The following is a 20,927-nucleotide window of genomic DNA, read 5'->3' as shown; positions in this document are numbered from 1 at the left end:
CAGGAATCCATCTATTTTCCTCCTCCCCTAAATTTTAAGTGAATAATTTTGAAAATTAAACAGCTCCAATTTACGTGAGAAATAAAGAGAGATTAGAAAAAAGTTAACAAACAGAAAACTAAGAGCAAATAAAAATTAATCCCTGGAATCCATTACTCCTTGTAAGTTAAATAGAGCAATAAGAGTCCCAAGTATTAGACTTTTACAACCACAATGGCAGAACTCTAGGTTTTGTGGACCAGCTCAGAGGAAAGAGGAAGAGCCAGCCATGCTGTGGCCCTGCCTGGGCAGGAAAGGACTCATTCACAGTGAAGAGCACTGCACACATGTAGGTGTAGGGCACAGTAGCTAATGGCTTGCAGATGCCCAGCACTATAGATTGCATGCTTTCAGAGCAGAGGAGCCCAGTTTTTGAGAGTCCAGAGCCCTCAACCTCCCTGGTGGAGGCCTCTCAGAGTGTTTAAGTCCAAGAGAGTGCAGTTCCCAGCTCCATCACTTAGTGAGGGGCTGAGCTGTTGCACCCATAACAATGGCAATAGCATGGCTAGAGCCTTATGATGTCCTCTTGAGGGTTCCTAAGTAATTTAAGATGCTAAAAGCCTAGCTCTTCATGGCTTCCTTGAAACTGGAACTTCTAGGAAGCAATCTGTCCAAAAGCTGGCTCTGGTAGACAGGAGAGACCATCTGGATTTCAGATATGTGGAGGAGCAACAGATTCAGCAGCACCACCTGCCACAGGTCCCTCACATTGGGCTGCTCCCCTCACACAATCACTGGGGCCAGCACATCCCTCCAGGGGCTCTCCCCAGTGACTTCCTAGCACATCTCTCTCTCTCTCCCTTCACTCTGGGGTTGCCTCTAGCAAATAGCCCCAAGCTCAGAATCCAGCTGGATGCCCAGACTGAGCCAGTGAACTGTCCCTTCCCTTCCTCAAGCCTCAAGGAAACAGACTGGTGTGTGGAGGGGATGGCAGAGTGGCTGTTAAGCCACACAAGTGTCCAGCCCTGCAAGCCACCTCCAGCTCACTGGGAAGAGGGAGTCGGTGGCTGAAGACAGCCCCGGAGCCCTGAAGGGGCTGGGCCACCCTGGGGTCAGCCTGCATTAATGACTCCCTGGGTGGGATAATGAGGCAGAAGGATCAGTGAACTCTTTGTAACTATTCTCCTATGTTTGTACAGTGATTTTGTCTGATTTAGTGATTGTTAGTAGCAGTCCAAGCGCAAGTTTTGAATTGGTTTGAGGTTTCGTTCCTTTTAATTCAAAGCTGGTTTTATCTTGTCCATTGAGTGACACAGTAAATAATAGAGAGTGGCTACTCGTGCCTGTTATGTAAATATGCTATATATATAAAATTATGTTATGTCACCACAAATATGGTGCCTGAATATCAAATGCATTCTTCTAAGAAAATTTGAGGCAAACTTGCATCCAAAATATTATTTATGCATCTAGATTTTAAGGACTATTTTTTTTCCCTGCAAATTAAACAGATTTAGCATCTCACACACAGCAAGGAGAGTTCAATTCTTTCTTTTCTTCTTGCTTGGCAGTACCACAAAGTGCAATTTATAAAATTAGTACTGCATTCTAAATATTGAAAGTGCCATATTGCAGTGAATACAAACCTTTGCAGTAGTATTTCTTTGCACTTTGTTGCATGGTGGCGTGCTAGATGGTAGAAACGAGTATTTAATAATGCTTTCACACAGTGCTACAATTGTCATTTGTAGATAACCAGTTGTTGGACTATGGGCTATGAAGTGGCTTTCAAGGCTGTTTTAAGCCTGCTCTTCTTACAACTACACCTATTTCAGAAGAAGAAATATTATTAGGCAGTTTATCTAAGCCAGGTAGAGAGATAAAAATGTAGTTGGCTTTTAATTTGGGAAAGCATCTGACCTAACAACAGGAAACCTATTAAAAGATGCCAGGGAATTCAGTGGAGTCAACATGAAACAGGGACCTGGGAGTCTATGCCAGCCATGCTACTGCAGAACAATACCATCTCTACACTTGAAATGGAATAAGGTTTCTACAGTAACTATTTCATCTCAACTCTCAAGAGAGTCACTTTACCCCAGAAAACTGGCAGGGGGTTGTTTTTTTATGTGTTTACTGGGGTGTTTTTACCCCAGGAGAACTACTTCAGGTTAAATCCAATTCTATCCCACAGCAGCACCAGTGAGGGAAGACACAGCAGCCCGTGAGCTGTGCCAGGACATCTCTCTGTGCAGATAAGTGCTTGGAAGAGAGCTGAGGCAAAGCCTTGCAGAGAGCTCTGCACAAAGCTCTACCAGCAGGATCACAGGACAGGGATGTGTTCCCAAACCTGACATAGATGGAGTTGCGTCTAACCATGAGAAAACCAAATTGTCTGTATTTTTCAGTTATTTCTATCTGTGCTGGAAAAGATATATAGTGTAAGAACATGTCACCTGTACCAACAGAAGTATTTTCTAAATTTTTTCCTAGGAAACCTATATTTTTCTGGTCTTACTTCATTCTATGGACAGATTTTTCTTTACTGTTAAATGTGAATGGAAGAGGCAGCCTTCAAATAATCCACTTTAGGAAGTGGCAGTCTACATTACGAGTTAAGCTTTTCCATTTCTCTGTTAAAAAACCAAAAAAATTATCCCACAAAACCAAGAAAGTTAACATCTGTGGTATCATAAAAAACAGAACAATCATAGAGAAGTAAATCAAAGAGAAACGGCTTTAGAAATAAGTATCTACACATGTACAGTTTCAAAACCAGATTTGTCATTGTTGAGAAGAACCAGGAGTGGATTTCTAACATTTTCAGATTTACTGACACACCACAGGGAGATCTGCATGGATAGGGAGAAAGACATCTTTTTTAGACCAAGCAACTTGAATCCAGGCCATTTCCATGTACATCTCTCAGAAAGAAAGGCATGTGTTAAATTTCTGCAGCAGAACAATCTTGATGGTCTTCTGCAGGGTGAATTCCTGACGGTGGTTCTGAGCAGGTAACTCTGCAACCACCATTGTGTTAGCTCTACCTGCCACCATCTGATAGAAAGGTCTCTCCATGTTTCCTTTGGCTATGAGAAGTATAAAAGTGTTTCAGAAGACCACTGCCCCAAATGGATGCTGCCATCACCTGTCCATTTGCATTTCAATTAACTCTGCAGTCTGTCAAATGAGAGCTGACAAAGTAACAGTCATTATGCTACTTCCAGTGAGTATGAACTATGTCATAAGCTGTGAAAGGCAGGATTTTTCCAACCCATCTACACCTGTGAAACAGCAGCCTCATCCAATAAATGTCAAATCCACAATATTGTTTGCTTTCACTTCAGTCTTTAGGAAGAATTCTTTTCTCAGATTTTTTCTGTATTTAAAGAAGAACAAAAGCATTTAATGTCTACAGACTCATGCGTTGCTCCAGAAAGAGTAGAAAACACAGAACTCCAACACAATGCTTTAATAGCAGTCCCTGCCCTCAGCAGTTTTATTTAAGCCAGCTGAAACCACCTTGATCCTGCCCATCATCTTGCAATATTACACTTTTGGGCCCAGACCCATGTTTGTCATACACTAAAACAGTTTCCTGAACAGTTCATAAAATTCAGTGGTAGGTATCCAAAAGCCGTGCTGGGGTTATAAGAGGTTCAAGTGTCAGAGAACTGAGCATTTCAGGAAGAAGAACAGGAGGTGAATTGTGGGGGGTGAGGGGAGGTAGTCAGTCATATGCGAGGCAGGCCCATGGCACTTAAAAGCCACGAAGCTATCATCTTGTGTGTAGAGTTACTGGATTTCAAAGGAGTTTTTACAGAACTTGCCCTTATCCCTTTTTCTTCATGTATCTTTTGCTTTCTTTAAAAATAAATCTAAAAAGGTTAAAAAAAAAAAAAAATAAAAAGAAAAAAAAAAAAAAAAAAAAGGAAAAAAAAAGGAGCTGCTACATTTAAAATTCTCCTACCACAAAGTCGATTTGACAAACAAGGCAAAAGTCCAGCATATAGAGAAATTCTTTCCATTCCCATGGGCTTTTGACTTTTCCTATGAGACTGCACTATTTATGTAAATATACTTGGAGACACTTTCTATAAGCTTTTAGTTTTCTATGATCTATTACTTTAGTGTTTATTAAAGATACAAACTTAGAGAACTATTAAGCATTCAGGTGAACACAACAAAGAGGGAACACTGCAAACACACAAATGGTTCTGGGTTTTGACACAAAAACTCTTCAGAATCACTGTACTGTTTTAATTCTGTGATTACTTTCATTGCTTTGAAAAAATTAAACTTAAAAGAAAGGCCTTATAATAAATGCTATGTGCATCTTAACTGTGTTACTGAGCGAAATCAATCTGGCAAACTCCTATTGCGATTTGTGATTTTTTTTAAACCCTTTAAAATAAATGCTTTTTGGTATTGATTTTTTTTTTATTAAAAATACTTCCAAGCATAAATTGAAAGTGATGCCACCACCTGGGAAGATTTACTTGCTGGCGTGCTCCAGCCACTCAGTCTCTCATGATGTCATCCCTTGGTTGTGCCAAGGGAGCCTCAGCATTGGATGGATCTGGTCATTGCTCAGCAGGGAGGGATATTTGTGGGTGACAGTTTTGTCACCCAAGAGGTTTACACCTACAACTTTCCTGTGTTGCAAAGGGACCCATGCTGGAATGATTATCTCTTCTGCAGCGTGGATGGGCAATTCGTTTTTGTCAGATGGGAAGTGTGCACTCTCTCCCTTATATTTCCTGTTCACTGTACTGGCTTCTTTTGGGGGGTTGGGGGGCAGGGGAAAATGAAATTTAAGGATTTGATGAGAAACCAATTTGAGCGACAATTTCTCACAGACAGAGTGAATTTGCCTTTTTGCAAATTGATTTTTGTAACAAGTTATTTATATGATATTACTTAATAAATTGTTTTTTCTAACTTGGTTTTTTTTTCTAATTCTCTCAATCTATGTTATGTATTTACAACACTATCATAAAGATGAACCATTGAAAAGATTCTCCAATCACTTTAAGACAAAGGGCGAAATTGACTCAGTCTTTGAAATTCCATTCTTAGGTGTCTGTCTTGCACCATGCTATAAAAGCCACAGGATCACTATTCTGTGATCATTGAGACCTCCCAAGAGTGGTGTAATTCCAGAGGGAATCATTCAGTGATGCTTACTACAAGGAGGATATTAGTCTATGATCACAAGGCTAATTTTGACTAGCCACGGTTTGCCAGGAAGGCAGCAGAAGCTTTGTCAAGGTAAGGCATGCAGAATGCCTTTATTTAAGCATATAAAGATCACATAATTTATAATAGCACTTTTCAGTTGTCTTTCATCATGTGAGATTTTTTTAAAAAAATTAGTCTCATTGCATTTATGGAGAGTCTAAATGTCATTTGCAGTATCTTTTTACATAAGAACAACCTCCAGAGAAAATTCTTCATTTTAATACTCCCTTAATAAAAGAGCTGTCTATATCTCCAGGAATTCCATCATATTTAAAGGACAAGGACAAAGAAAAGAGTGGGAAAGGTCACAGCAAACTAGTACTTCATTAAAAGCATTAAAATGAACCGCAAAATCAAACAGTTTAGCACTGAGACCCAAAAAGGGTTTATGAAAGGACTGAGTAAACTCTAACTGATGAGAAATTAGCCCAAATATCCACATGCAATCTTTGTGGAACTCCAGAAGAAAACCTCTGTATGAATAGCAAAAAAACCCTAGCTTTTAAAAACAATAGGAGATCACAAGGGTATAAATGCAAAGGTCTGCACAGTTTTAATTTACCTCATTTTCTGACCACCAAGCCAGAGAAACCGAGCAAGGCACTGCACAGGAGGAGGATGCATCTACTGCCCACCCACACCCTTCAGCAGGGGCAAACACACACACACACACACACACACACACACACACACACACACACACACATGCAGGTGCAGACACAGAGAGGCTGCAGTGACGCCATCTCTTGTCTGTTATTTCATGCATCAGAGCAGCCCTGCAGGATTTCACAAAATGTCAGATTGAGTTTTTCATCTTCTACATAATGGCAGTAGCAGCAGAAGATATCCTGGCTGCCCAGCTGCTGAAAGGTGGTCCAGACTCTGCAACCCTCCATATGTGCTGGGGTTCCAAATGCAGAACTACTTTTATTTACATGATAGAGGAATCTGTCATATTTCTCTCATATGTCATATGTCTTCTCATTTGATTTACTATATCACAGAGCACTTCAGTCATAAAGAAAATTCAACTAAAGGGTAACCTTTCAGCCAGAAAATGTATTTTGTTTTCCAACATTAGTTTACCAGGTTTATCTATGTAAAATTACTCTCCCCACTGTAACAAGAAACACACCAACCACAACCCCCCGCAAATAATCGTCTTTCATTAATACTACCAAAGTCATCACAGAGATAAGTCAGACAAGCCATTAAAGCCAACAGATATTCATTTTTTAAGTTCTTGTTGAATTTGTCTCCTCCTCTTCTGCCTCTCTGCTCCAGTCTTGTGAGATCCCACTTGGAGTGCTGCATCCCACTCTGGGATCCCCAGCACAGGAAGGACATGGACCTGTTGGAGTGAGTCAAGAGGAGGGACACAAAGATGAACAGAAGGATGGGCTTCCTCACCTGGGAAAAAGGCTGAGAGAATTGAGATTGTTCAGCCTGGAGCAGAGATGACATGGCCTAGTTGCTGCCTTCCAGTACCTGAAGGGACCTGGAGGGACAAGAAAGATGGAAAACTATTTTTTACAAATGCAGGTGGTGACAGGACAAGGGGGAATAGCTTCAAACTAAAAGAAAGTAGGTTTAGGGTAGATGTTAGGAAGTAATTCTTTACTGTGAGGGTGGTGAGGCACTGGCACTGGTGTCCCAGAGAAGTTGTGATGCCCCATTCCTCAAAGTGTTCCAGGCCAGGCTGGATGGAGCTCTAAGAACCTGGTCTAGTGGAAGGTGTCCCCCTGCCCGTGACAAGGAGGTTGGAACCAGATGATCTTTAAGGTCCCTTCCAATCCAAGCTATTCCATGATTCTATGAATTTCAAGGACAGCTCAAACAAGAAAACCAAAGAAAAGAACAAATATTTAAGATGCTTTAATATTTGCATAAAAATTGCAGGTATGATCACTTAAATGAGCAGCCAAGTGAATTCAGTGCTGATTCTTCCAATCTTACTCTCATATAACATTCCTTTTGATGTTGTAAATGAAATTTGAGTTTGTTGGATAAGACACAAATTAAAAAAAAAAATAACACCCCAACATATTCTTATCCAAAATCTTTGAAGTTTTTCTTCTTTCTTGCCAACACTAGTACATCTTTCCCTGATTGTAGTACAGACAGTTACTAGCAAATACCCACTCTCTGCATTTTCTTTTCTCCAAACTGACTGCTACAACTAACAGTTTTTCAGCAGCTGTCTATCTCTACATCAGATTCTCAAGCACCTCTGTCCTTACAATCAGAAAGGCTGATTCCACTTCCTTTATTGCCCACACAAAGCAAACATGAGCATCCTCAGAAGTCCTCAGTCACTCACTATTTCTAATTGCTCCAATATTCATTATACAGTTTTTGACCATGGCAAACCACAGAGTTCACAAAGCCATTTATATTTTTACTAGTTGTGGAGACACTCATGGCCTGATACGACCTTATCATCACATCCTACTTTATTTAAGTAAAAGAGAATCAAACTTACTATGATCAAGAGAACAGAGTCAGGAAGATTGTATGCAAGTGGGCATGCCAATTCGAAAATTCCAAAAACCTTTGGGGCTGTTCCTCCTTTACAGAAGGAAAACCAAACAAATCCCCAAAACAAACAAACAAAAAGCCCAAGCCAACACCCCCCCACCCCAATCCCAATCAAACAAAAAAAAAAAGCCTAAAATCCCAGGAATCTCCTAAATACAGATTTCCTTCTACCCCTTGTTGGAATTTTGCCTTTCTTTGCTCAGAACTTTGGCTGGCTGGCTGGCTGCTCATGCATGCATCTTAATTAATAACCAAATGTATGAATCCCCTCCTGATTGCTTTTACATGTTTTTCTAAACATCTGCCTCTACCTTCATTGTTAGACAAAACTGCTCTTTTCTACAGCTCAGCTGGGGAACTTATTTCTCTCTCTCTCAGAGCGCAATTGGGTATTTCATGTCAATTATCTTAATTGGAAGGAAGCTTAACCCATTTCCCAATTACAGCTCCAGCTTATTAGAACAAACAAACTCTCAAATCTCCTCTAATAAAATAAACCCAAAAATGCCCCCAAAGAACAAATTTAAACTTTGGTAACAAGACATTGAAAAGAGGGCTGAATAAAAGAGCTCTGGTAAGTGAAAAGTGAGTAAGCTGGTATGGGAGCGTAAGGAGACAGTGTGAGTCTGACTGGCTGGTGTCTGACACAGCATTCCCCTAAGTCTGTTCACTGGGGCTCACAGAGAGAGCACTCCTCAGCCTGGACACAGTTTAATGTACTTTTAGCCCCCCACATATCAAGGTGTAGCTGCCAGAACAAAAAACAGAGGCAGGTGCAATTTTTTTTTTTTTTTTTTTTTTTTTTTTTTTTTTTTTTGCCACTGCTGGTAATTGTGGTGGCCTAGCTCTTTTTAACTCTTTGAGCACAGAGCCAGATTCTCTCTGCCTCTTCCTTCTCACACTGCTCCCAGACTTTATCACTGGTGTTCAAACAGACATTGACTTAATGACTTTTGCCAAAGACAAAAAGCCTAAAGAGGAAAGTCATCCAGAGACAAGAGGGCCAAGCCACCTGCTCCTGCTATGAGTTTTGGCTTGGTTAGCTATGGCTCTTCATACAGCCTTCACTCTCTTGCTTGCCCATTTTTGTGTTCCAGTATCAAATGCACACCAGCCATATCCTTTATTACACATCTGTGAGGACAACAGATTAAAACCATTCTGCTTGGCTTCCAAGGGCTGTCATCACCTTTCTGAGTGGCATCTACCTTTTATGCACACACTGTATACTTGTCTAAGAAGCTCTGTGTGGAAATTGTTCCACATGTTATACTACCTATTCACACAGGATAAATGGGCCAAACATTTAGGCCATGAAGTTGTAATATTCTTGCCCACCTGCAGCATGCAGCATCTGCCAGGTACTGATCCAATGATGAGTGTTTCCCCCTTGCTAAGATTGCATGTTCAGAGATATTGATTATGATGCTATTTTGATTTTGTTGTTTTCTGGTATTGTCAACATTTCTCTAAATAATTTCTATGGTTGTTTTTGAGAAACAAAGAAAAGTAAAAAATATACTTTTGAGATTCACCACTCTAATATCTTGGTATTTAATCAACCTGTAATATAATATTGATTACAAATACCATGGAGACAAGATATTGGTGCTTGTCTTAAGAACAAGTACTTCATGTGGTTCTTTATTGCAAAAAGAGCCTTTCAAATATTTTGCTACCAAATATCCATCTGGCCCATGGGCTCTCTCACTTTCACAGTCAAAATTTTATCATTGATCCTGGCAGAAGGGAGATGGGACTCCTGAAAGGCAATGCAGATTGACTGTTTGATGACCAGCACCAAATGTAGCAGAGGACAAAAAGGGACTCAGATCACACATGTTTCTCCTGAGGACTATGAAATAAAATAAACTCGTGTAAAAAAAGATCTCTGGCTGGAAGGAAGGTCATGACATATAAAACATTGTGCCAAACATTCAGCATTCTGTATTACTGCCCATTAACCATTACCTTGCAAAAGCAAAACTCTCATTGTGTATCAGCTGAGACATCATCAAAACCTGTCAGCTGTCTCCTCTCTCTCTCTCTCTCTCTCTCAATTCCTCTCCATTGGAAGGTCATGTCTTTCCTGCAGGCAGCGCTTGCTTTGTGCCAACTCTGGTCACCCCTCCTGCATCCCCAGCCTCCAGACCAACTGGACCAAAGCTGAACTGCAAACTCTTATTTCACTGGGCTCTTGTTCTTGCATCTCCTTTCTTTTATCCTCTGGGTAACCTACACACTTTCATAAACATTTACACCACATATTAACTATTTTTATATACATATGTGTATATATATAAAGCTGTTATGCTAATGGCTGCACAGCCTTATCTTTCTCTTGCCTTTTGAAATCCTGACAGGTGCTTTGCCCACACTCTGATTTAGGCTTGCAAGTGTGAACAGACTATTCACATTTCATTGATGTAGATTGTTCTGGGCACTCACTAGGTACCTTTTAATAACTGGTAAACTCCAAAAGCCCTTTTCTATACATCCAGTATTGTCAGCACAAGTTACTCCTGTCATTGCTGGAGTTAATAGTGTGATGAAGTGAAAAAATGTGAACTCCAGAAGATACTTTGATTACTCAAGGGAAAACACTTCTCCATTTAGGCTGCCTTCCCACTGCCCAATCTCTTTGGGACAGCAGCGAGTTAGAGGCCACTCCTTGACAAATAAGGTACGTATTTTTGTTTGGTGTAAGGGGCATTGAGTTTAGGAAAAAAAGACACAAATATCATTCCTCCAACATTGAAAGGAAGACCCTAAAAGCAGCTTTAGGAAAAACATTTTCCTGTTCCAGCTAGTGTTTTCTTCCTAGTTCTCCATTCCCTTACTATCAGCCATGGAAGAGAGAGACGAGAGTCTGTTTGTCTCACCTAAGTACAAAGAGGGTTACCACTGAAGGAAATGTAAAGGAGTGTAAAGGAGGGGCAGCCAGAAAAACATTGTTCCTGATAGAAATATAACTTGGACTGTCATAAAGTGTTAGTGGCCATATTTACATCTCTCCCATAAACCTGAACCATTAGTATCAGGGGCTGGGGGGATCAAGGGGAGCTCAGAGATTCAAAGACTGCTTCAAAAAACATGGCGTTGGCTTCTATAAACTGGAGGCTCAGAGACTGACTTCGAATTTCTTTGCATATGATGATTATTTAGTCTATCTGTTCAGGGAAACTAAACACACTAGTCCTGGTGCATAAAGTGAGAAATGTGCATCAGTCTGGGCAAGATTCATGCACTCTTTTCTGCAAGTCTGGAACATAGATTCAAACTCTAATCTGTCTGAACTGTCACTTTGAAAAACACTTCCACACTGGCGGAGATATGCTGATAAGGTTCAGGTATGAGAGTTGTACTTTTGACTAAATGTAGACTTGTAACAAATGCACTGCTAGGCACTGCTGGCTTCAGTCCTCAGAAACCCTTCTGCTTTACTGCATCAGACTTCTCATCTGTTTACTGTAGTAACTTCAAGTCATTTACTATAAAGTCAGAATAAGAATATCTAGAGGAAGAAGGTTTGGAGAGAACTCACAAATGTGAATATGCTCTAGGACATAATAGGAAATTAAGCGGAACATAATTTGGTCATTTATAGCAGAGGGGTACACCAGTACTTTTGTATGAAGCCAATTTCAATGAAATGGGCATTGTAGCTGTCCCCTCCAATGAAGCAAGTTTGTAAATAGGGCATTAGTTGCTATTATTTTCCAGGATTAATGCAGCACCCTCTTTTGCTGCCAATGGTTCTGCACTTGTGGAGGATGCTTGTCTAATCAGACGTTGCTTGCCATGTCATGTGGCTTTATGAAGTTAGCTTTGTTCTGATGTACAGGAATTATATTTAAGTTGCACTAGGCTGTGCAGTTTAAATGAATAAACAACACTTTGGCACATCCTAGCTGTAAAAGGTCTTGGAGTTAGTTTATTTAGAAGAAAAGAGAAGAAGGAAATTAAGTCCTCAGTATCCTATCACAGTATGTGCACAGATCACTGCATCTGTGCAGAATGAGAGAGTAAGCCAAGGAATAATTTACTATGCTATCAAAGAGGAAAAAATGTTGATGCTACCAAATATTTAGTGTTACTGAAACATTTATAGCCCTTTCATGCAATCTATTCTGTACCTGAACAGACTAAACCCCACATACATGTAGGTGTTCAGGTTTTTTTTTCTGTGTTACAGATAATTCAAACTCAAGAGTGACTTCTTTTAAAAAAGTGGTTTTTTTCAAGTTAAAAAAAGGTCAAACTTCCTGTGTTTTTACATATTCACTTCTATATATTCTAGAAGAAATGAATCTGCCAGGCATAAAGACACACTTTATGTCTCAGACATGTTCATAATTCAGATTTTATATGAGTTAGTATTTTGAGGTTTCTTAGCTCTGCCTGAGTTGAAAGAATTGATCCTTAATTTAAAGTGGTTATTTATTTTTAAAATAATTTTAGTCGCTCTAAAGAAAACTTCCATAAGGGAGGCAATATCAGTCTTTTTAACTAAAGTGGCACAAATAGTATCTTTTCAATGTGGTGCCTATTGTACTTAAGGCTTGAGCTACAGTAAGCACAATGCTCCTTCCAATTCCCCGTCTAAAAGAAAGGTGATTTTCTTTATTCAAACCTCTTGATCCAAGAAAGAAAGGGAGAGGAGATATAAATAAATACAGCTCTTTGTAGTACTGCTTAGAAATAAAGGTTAATCATAAAGTGCAGAGCTGTTTTTAGATGTTTCAAAATGTAAAACAGATGAATTCACACCTTAATCATAAACTGACCGTTCTAGTTAAAACTTTGAAAAATGAATTCTTGGCTCTGCTTCTTTTTACAGAGAAAAATAACATGGTGGCCTTCTGGGGCAAGATCTTTAAAGATTTTCTATGAGATTTATGTGGCAGAAAGAGCTCTCAGAGACAAATCGATATAACTAAGTACAGCGCTCTCATACCATCACGCTGATCAGGAAAACTGGCTGCATCATCACAGGGCTGTCATTTTCTCACTTGCACTGTGTGAGATTGCCTAAGGTTTCTCACAACATTGAAATCAAACCCTCCAGTTGACAGCAGCCAGTGACAGCAGGGGGTTCAGGGCAAAGGAACTGTATCTTCTTGAGTGTGTGCCTTGTTAAACACATTTCTTTTTCTGACAGACTTGAGATTCCCATTCCTTGGCACCATATTACCTGCACAGACACATTCTCAGGCTGCATTTCTCCATCTATTAGACAATTTTTATAAACAAATGTGAGGCCAAAGATTTCAATGAAAAAGTACACTCTTACACTTTTTATACATCCAACACCTTCTTTTATTTGTGGTATTTTTAATCAGTCTGTTTGCAAAGAACAGAAAGACCTGTGCCTCAAGAAGTGCCTCATCTTGAAGCGCTAAGATATTTCTGATCCTCATTTCTTCACTCCCTCATCATCAGATGAACCAGTTCTGTGGTGTGTTTTTACTTGGCTCCTTCTACTTCATGCTAATTCCCACTGCACATACCCTGGGCACTGCTCTGGTTTTGTTTTGCTGCTGAGGAACCGGCTACAGCAGGGCTCTGCTGCTCTCAGTGCTGCCTGGAGAAAATGCCAGTTCCCACCCCAGCACACTGTAGGTAGCAAACATCTGAAGGAATTCAGCTGTAAACCATTAAAATCAGGAAATGAGGAGCTCAGCTTGCCTTGTCACTTCTGAAAATCCTGTTTGACATCTACATGCAGGTCTTATATACACTTATATACCGTAAGTGTGTAACCTGTAAACCTGGACTGGCAGAAGCATCTTGCCCACGGAATATCATTCCAGTGTGCCCTAGCTGAGCACAGACTCTGCTTGTTCAAACGCACACACTGATCTCACATATGTACATGAGTTATGTGCACGACCTGTGCAGGTCTGGGCAGTTTGAATATAAGATATGCACCAGTGAGGTATTAAAGAAATGGAAATATAAAGTCTCACTTACAAAAAATGAATTTGTGTACGTGTGCGTAGCTGTGGCTTAGCAATACAAGCTGATGGACATTAAAAGCACGAAGCAGTGTGAAAAAAAGATACTTTCCAGTGTATTTTATGGAAATGTCCCTCATAGATTTTTAAGGTCAGTTCTGCTACTTAGCTATTAATCTTAGATACATGAGAAAAAAATCACTTGAAAAATTAGTCAAAATGTTAGCTGTACTGGTAATAAGAGGTGGAGAGCATACAAATTAGGGAGAGAGAAGGAAAAAGAAAGGAACTGAAAGGATCGACACAGGGGAAAAGAGAAACCTCAGGAAGAAAATGAACATCCCCAGTAAATATCTTTAAGGTAACAATGTAAATGAAGGAAGGAAATTACATCAAGTCTCAGAAGAAAACAGAGAAAGAAGTAATGGCCACAAGCAAAGAAAGAAAAAGTTCAGCCTAAACATGAGCAAAACGAAGAATAATTAGGCTAGTGAAAAATTCAAAGGTATCTGAGGTGCAATTAATGCACATATTCAAGAAGACTGGACTAAAAATAAAAAGATGAAGAGAACACATCCATTAAAGTTGAGAAGAAACAAATTTAAACAATTTAAGTTTTGAGAGGAAACAAAAAAGAAAGTGTTCTCTGGCACCCTGTTGGTGATTTTGTGATTTTTCTCCACAATGACCTGGTAAACTTCTGACTGGCACAAGGGATTAAATTGTGTTGCTTGAAACATACCTGTTTTATATGTTTGTTCATAATTTTTTTTTTTTTTTTTTTTGGTGACAGCTGACATCAGTGCTATTCTTCGGGTTTTTTTTCTTTTTTGACTTCTCATCAGTTTTAATTCAGCCACAGCGTTTCCTCCTCTCATCATTTTGTTCCCTTTCCATCCAGCTCCTTCAATCATTCTACTGAATGATTGAACAGATGCTGCTTTTGCAGTGAGCACAGATTTGACTTCCTGCTCCTTCAGTTGCACTTGCCTCAAACATTTTGAGTTCTGCCTTGTTCTGAGAGCCTGTAGGTGCTCAGGTGTAGGTGACTGTTAAAAGTTGTGCAAATGGATGACCCTGGTTCAACATGGGTCTGGTTTTCATTAGGCATTTTCCTTCTAGAGACATCTGTGTTTCCATCTAAATACATTATGATTTAGTATGTAGCATAGATGCTGTTTCATCAGCAGTATCTCCTTGGTGTTTTGATAAACTGTAAATTCATGCTTTAAAATCTCAGTTATCTGGATGCCAAGGTTTCATTTCAAAGTTCAAGTTTCAGCTCAATATAGATGTTCATTAAAGTCAAGGGAAGGACCCTACCAACTCAGATGAGTTAAGAAAGAGACTTTATACTTCTAGTCAAGCTTAAGTAACCCTGAACATAAATTTGCCATTTGGATCCTTTACTGTGCAGTCAGTACAACAGCTTCTACTTCTGCTGTCACAGATGGTATTCCAATTCCACGGTCTGTTTTAAGTCCTCACACAATTCTCCATACCTTTGTATGCAAGTGCTCAAAACCCCATAACAGACTTACTCTTCCAATTCCAAAAGTCAAGAAGTGCTTCTTTCTGCCTTTCCAGATGGGTGATAGACTCTCATTTAAAAAAGGAGTGGGACAGCTACATAACTTTGATGACCTGTGCCAAAAGAACTTTGTGGTGTCCTGGTAGCTCTTGAGGTTTTCCTGGAAAAAGCACTTGAAGCAGAGTTTCCTAGAGTGAGGCTGTAACAAAAAGAAAGGATAGAGCCCTAGCCCCTCTATGGATGCAAGGGCAGGTTGCCTCAGCAGTAAGGAGTTTGTGCCTGCTCAGGGACACTGACAGGAGACAAAGGGGAGAGAAAGGAAAGACAAAGTTCATAGTCCTTTAACATTTTCCTCCTCATTTTACTATTCTAAAGTTGCCCTTGCCGGGGTTAATTAACAACTATGAATGCCAGTGCTACAGGAACAAAGTAGATTGAAGTTTTTACCCCTCTCCCACATCTTCCATAGCTGTGACTGGACCTCAGGATGTGACCTCTGTAAATGCTCTCTCATTACTTTCCTACTAATTAGTCTCATTTCGTTTATGAGTTATATTAGCTGGGGATTTTATATAGTTTAACACATTAAAAATAAAGCTTCTTGACATTTGAAAATACTCTCACTTTGGAGAAACTGTCAGTCCTCTTCACATCTGCACATAAGGGGATGGTTAAAAGAGTCATCTGGGGATAAAGAAGCGTTCTCCTCACAGCAATGGCTATGCAAAGTGTTAAGAAGGCCATGCCATGCTGGCTTAATGTGAGCACTTGTGTCTTATAGCTATATGCCACAAATGTTTAAAGCCTAGATTGAACTCATATAACTATGGGCGTTAGATTGTTCAGAAAGATAAAAGAGTTGTCACCCTTTGCTTCTCAGACAAGAGGGAGTGATTCATCCTGCCTAAGCCATGAACTAGTCTCTGGAGATGTGGCTTTCTCTCTCCACTTACCACAGCAGGGGCCTAGGGGGGGTCATAGCTATGGCTTCAGTGTCTGCTGCTTGGTGGGATGTGATTCAGCCTTGGAGATTTGTATGATAAAAGAACTTACAAGATGTTCTTGATTTGGGGGTATTCTGTTTATTCTAGAGGTGCAACTGATTGCAAGTTCTAACTTCAAACATGGCCTGTAAAAGCTGTTGTGCTCTCCACCACTCTGTGTGCATGCATGCATGTAAACAGAAGGGAAATGTCACTGAAAACTCATCCTAGAGCAGCAGAAGCCAAATCAGCACATTTCCTCCCCTATGTTGGCTAAAGCACTTGAAAACCAGAGGCCATTCTGCAGAGCCAGGTACACTCACAGCTTCCTCATATCCACCCTTAGCAGAATAACAGCCTTCCATCTGTTCTCCACTGTCACCTCCTCGGAAATGTGACTGGGATTAAGAAGAATTAAAATTCTGATAGTGCCTGCCAGAAGTCAAAAGAGGAGCTTCATTATCTCTGTTCACTGGAACCTCTTCCTGAAGGGGTGTCTCCTCCAGACTTGCCTTCTCTACATGTGCCTCCTTGTACAGAAAAATTGCTGAACAAAAGAAACTGAGTTAAGGGGAACAACTTCAGTTGTATTACAAGTTTTAAGACATAAGGATGTGATCTATTCTGAAAGTCCCTGATGATTTATTTAGTGGGCATATTTTTACATTGTTTCCTTTAACATCAGAGAAAATGTGCCTTCGGAGAGGCACAGCTTTTATCTCATCCCTTTTAAAATCACACCACAGATCTCAAAAGAAAGGCTATGCCATGTCAGAATTTAAAACATTCACCTTATGGCTGTCACCCAAAGTAGATGAAATATATGCCATTGAGTTTTAAATGACTGCTTATGCTGCCAGTCACAGTCAGATCCTGAACTGAATGATGTAAGTTCCCTCTGTTTCCCTGAAAGTGATGAAGCTGAGTTTTTTTATACCAGAAAAGGATCTGGCCCTTAAGTTTCAGTGTCTTCCAAATCTAAAGTAATTTTATCCACTTGAATAATTTATCATCATAACCTATTTTTCATTAATTTGACTATGCTTTCATTCCTCTCGGGCTTGGTACTTACAGCGTAGCTCTACTGCGAGAAACAACGATGTGAAATTAGCACTTTCTTACTCAGCAGATCCCTTTCCTGTGAGAAGTCAGAAAGAGTGCTGCTTAACTTACCATGAAAAGTACTAAAATCTCTCTTTTGCCCCTTCCCTGCTTTCCACCCAGAAGGAGAAGTGGAGCCAGGGGGCAGCAAACAGCTCAGGATTTTTGGCTCTTGTATTTATGTGATTGTCAACAGAGTTCCAGGGCCACCTGGGCACCCGGTGGGTCTCTGGGTTATGACCAGCATGACCCTCCTGCTACCAACAGTGAAGCAGTAGCTGCCAGTAGAGCTTGCAGGGCTGCTGCCACTGGTGGCAAGTGAAAACAACATGATTTGCCACTTCCAGCTGACATGTTCAGCTCAACAGAGAGAGACACTCATGTGTTTAAAATTAATTTCAGGCATAAGGATTGCAGGAAGATGGCCACTAAAATTCTAGGGATGGGAAAACAGATGAAGCTGTTGGTTGATGTGCTGTAAAGCATCTCAGGTGTGAACACTTCTGTGCTAATCCTGAGGAATTTGTTCAGCTAAAATAGATTCTGAAATTAGACTGAGGGGCCCAAAATCAAGTAAGATTTGGGGCAATTTCTGGAGAAAATGGTTGTTCATACAGAGACCAATAAAGTAACATGGGCATAAGATCTCTTGAGGAAGACAATTCATTTTGAGGCAATATTCCCCACAGTGTATCCTAATCTTTTTTTTCTATTTTTCCAGATAAGTCCTTTCTAAAACTGACACTGCAAATTCAAGATTAGTTTTCCCCAAGAAAGCATATGCAATACATTGTAAAAATAGGAACTTTTAAAGGAACTTTGAATTTTTCTTTGCCATAGGACATAATTTATTACAAGGATGGTCTTCAAATTCAGAGAGTCTCTAATATATGACTAAGTCTGAAGTCACTATGTCTGTCAAAAGGTAAAGGGCAAATGAGTTATCAGGGCAGCTGGGTCATCAGAATTCATTCTCTTTGGACCCGATGTGGTAAAAAATAACCTCAGTCTTCCAAACAACTGAAGTCTCAAAAGGCCACAAATCCTAGCCTTGCAACAGGCCAACTTACCCAACACAAAGGTCAGCATCATTAAACAGAATAAACAAACCAATCCCAGAGCCAGAAATGACAGATCTGCCTGGGAGGGGAAGGAGTCATGCAGCTGTCTCTCTGGGCTTCCTTCATTTCCACACTTGCACAGTCCCAAATTTCTTTGTACACACCCACACCCACACACTTGCTCTCCTGTGTTTCACTCCATACACACATGTGCACACATATGCCTGTGCAACGGGTGCATGCCTGAGACCAGGCAAAAATCCCCTTAAAACATGGGAATCCATGAGATCCATTGCCAAACAGTATGGAAGCAGCAACTGATAGAACAAAGCCCTTCTGCTCATGTACTGTTCTCTGGACCTCTAGCCTTACTCCTCACGGCCCTGCAGGAAATAGTGTTTTGGTCAGGGACTAACAACAGCTTTATAGAGGAGAGAACCTGTTTTTACTTCCAGCTCCCACTACCATCTCACCAGTTTCTGCCAGTCAAGGCCAGGCTAAACCCCATTCTCATTCCTCTCTGGCCTTCTCACCAGCTGAAAAGGCACAAGATGTGTTCCCACCAGCCCTGATACTGGCACACATCACTCCCAGCCTGGGATCGTGCTCCAGCCTGCACCTCCACCTTCCATTACTGCCCTGGAGCCAGCAGGGCAGTAACACTAAGAAGAAGGGATGCTTCTCTCTTTTTGTGATGTCTAGCCATGGCCCCCTGTATCTATCTACAGCCCAAAAATCTCTCAAACAATTAATTTTCAAGGAACCAAGGAAATAACTTAGGCACTTTGAAGCCAAGTACTTTTCATGGATGAGAGCACAGCTGTTTGCATGCTTATTTCCTTCTGTCACCACGCTGGAAATACATCCTGTGCTTAGAGTCATACTAACCTCTAATGGATCTGGTGAGGATACAGACTTTAAAAAACTACAGGCATTAATACCAGGCTGTGAATCCAGAAGGCAGACCTGCTTTCTCCTGCATGAGAACATGTATAACAGGGCCAAACCTCAGCTCCAGCACAATGTGACAATGTTGCTTATTCCTACCCGAGTGATGCTCCTCACGCACTGTCCTGAGGTGCTGAGCCTTGGAGCTACGAGCTCGAGCTGCCACAGCAGGACCTCAGCAGCAAATGTGAACATGCTGGCTGTGGAGAGAAAGAAGCTCCCACCATGCAGGACCAACTGCTTGAGTTCTCTTTCATGATTTAAAAACTACTTTTACAAGTTTTTACTGTGAAAGAGATTAGGGAAAGCCCCATTCTAGGCTGCTGTGCATGAAATTTAAAATACCTATGTTAATGTAGAAATAAACCAACTACAACATCTAAGGCTAAATGCTGTAAATAAGTAGCAATGCAGTATAAAGACAGGACAAATCTCAGCTGGGACTTGACAGATTCAGGTTTTGTTCTCATTTCTACCCTTGACCTGTTCGGTGACTTTGAGTAAGTCGTTGCTTCCTTTCTATTTCTTTCTGGGTCGGGGACAGCCTGTCATTTCGTGTTCATAGCAGCTGGCATGAAAAGCCCCAGTCGTAGTGAAGATCTCTGGACACTACTTCAACAAGAGCAATATCTAAATAGCTGTTAAAAAAAGAACACAGAGAAGGCTTTTTCCTTCCCTGGTAAAAAGGCATCATGTTGCAATGAGTGAAAATTCAGATGTTTCATTAAGTAAAATAATATATACATACATAACTGCATTTACACCAAACACACACGTATTCAACCATATTCCTAATTAAAATGTAGAAAACTATCACAGCTTTACTTGATTACTTCCCACCACTGTATCTCATTAAAGTTTTATCATCTCACTTCTAATAGATTTGCTATATCTTACCAATAAGATTTATTTTCTAGCTTTGCATAAAACTCAACTCAGAATGCATTTTTTAAAGGCATCATTATCCCAAGCACACAGCACAGAATTGTATTTATGTTACAATGAAACCTCATATTTTTCAGTCTGTATTTGAAAGTAGTTAACATTTTTCAATCCAAATCAATCTGCTTCTCAGCAGTCAGTGCTGAAATAAGCCTTTTTCTACTGTTTTAGGCATCTGTTCTGCCTTTTCTTACCTCTCTCTCCTCACTTACATGTATAAATGTCCATTTATAAGCTGCCAGCTGAAATAGATGCCAAATTTAATCCAATTGCATAAATTTACAACATAAGCTGCAAAAAGTACATCACTGCATGCCTCAAAAATTCACAGCGTCTCTTAAAACGTCTGACAGAATCCCTGAAATTGTAGTGGAAAGCTTCAGGACTTTATTTCCACAGATGTGCAGCAAGGTTTTGTTCTTGCTGTGGGCACTTGATTTCTGATGTAAGTGTTGAGGTATGGCTACCAAGAGCGAAGAGTTCAAGGTCATTTATTTTCTAGTCTCAGTAAGCAAGAAATTGATGCCCTATCTGTTAAGCAGAAGTAAGGGTCAGGGAACCTTGAAAAAGAAGTTAGTAGTGCTACAGATCACATTAGGAACAAACAAACAATGAAAACATTGAAAAATAATAATAATTAAAATAA

The sequence above is a fragment of the Zosterops lateralis genome (genome assembly GCF_965231275.1).
Source record: "Zosterops lateralis genome assembly, chromosome: 1".
Classification (NCBI taxonomy): domain Eukaryota; kingdom Metazoa; phylum Chordata; class Aves; order Passeriformes; family Zosteropidae; genus Zosterops; species Zosterops lateralis.
The sequence above is the reverse complement of the archived record's forward strand: the minus strand, read 5'-3'. Positions refer to the sequence as shown.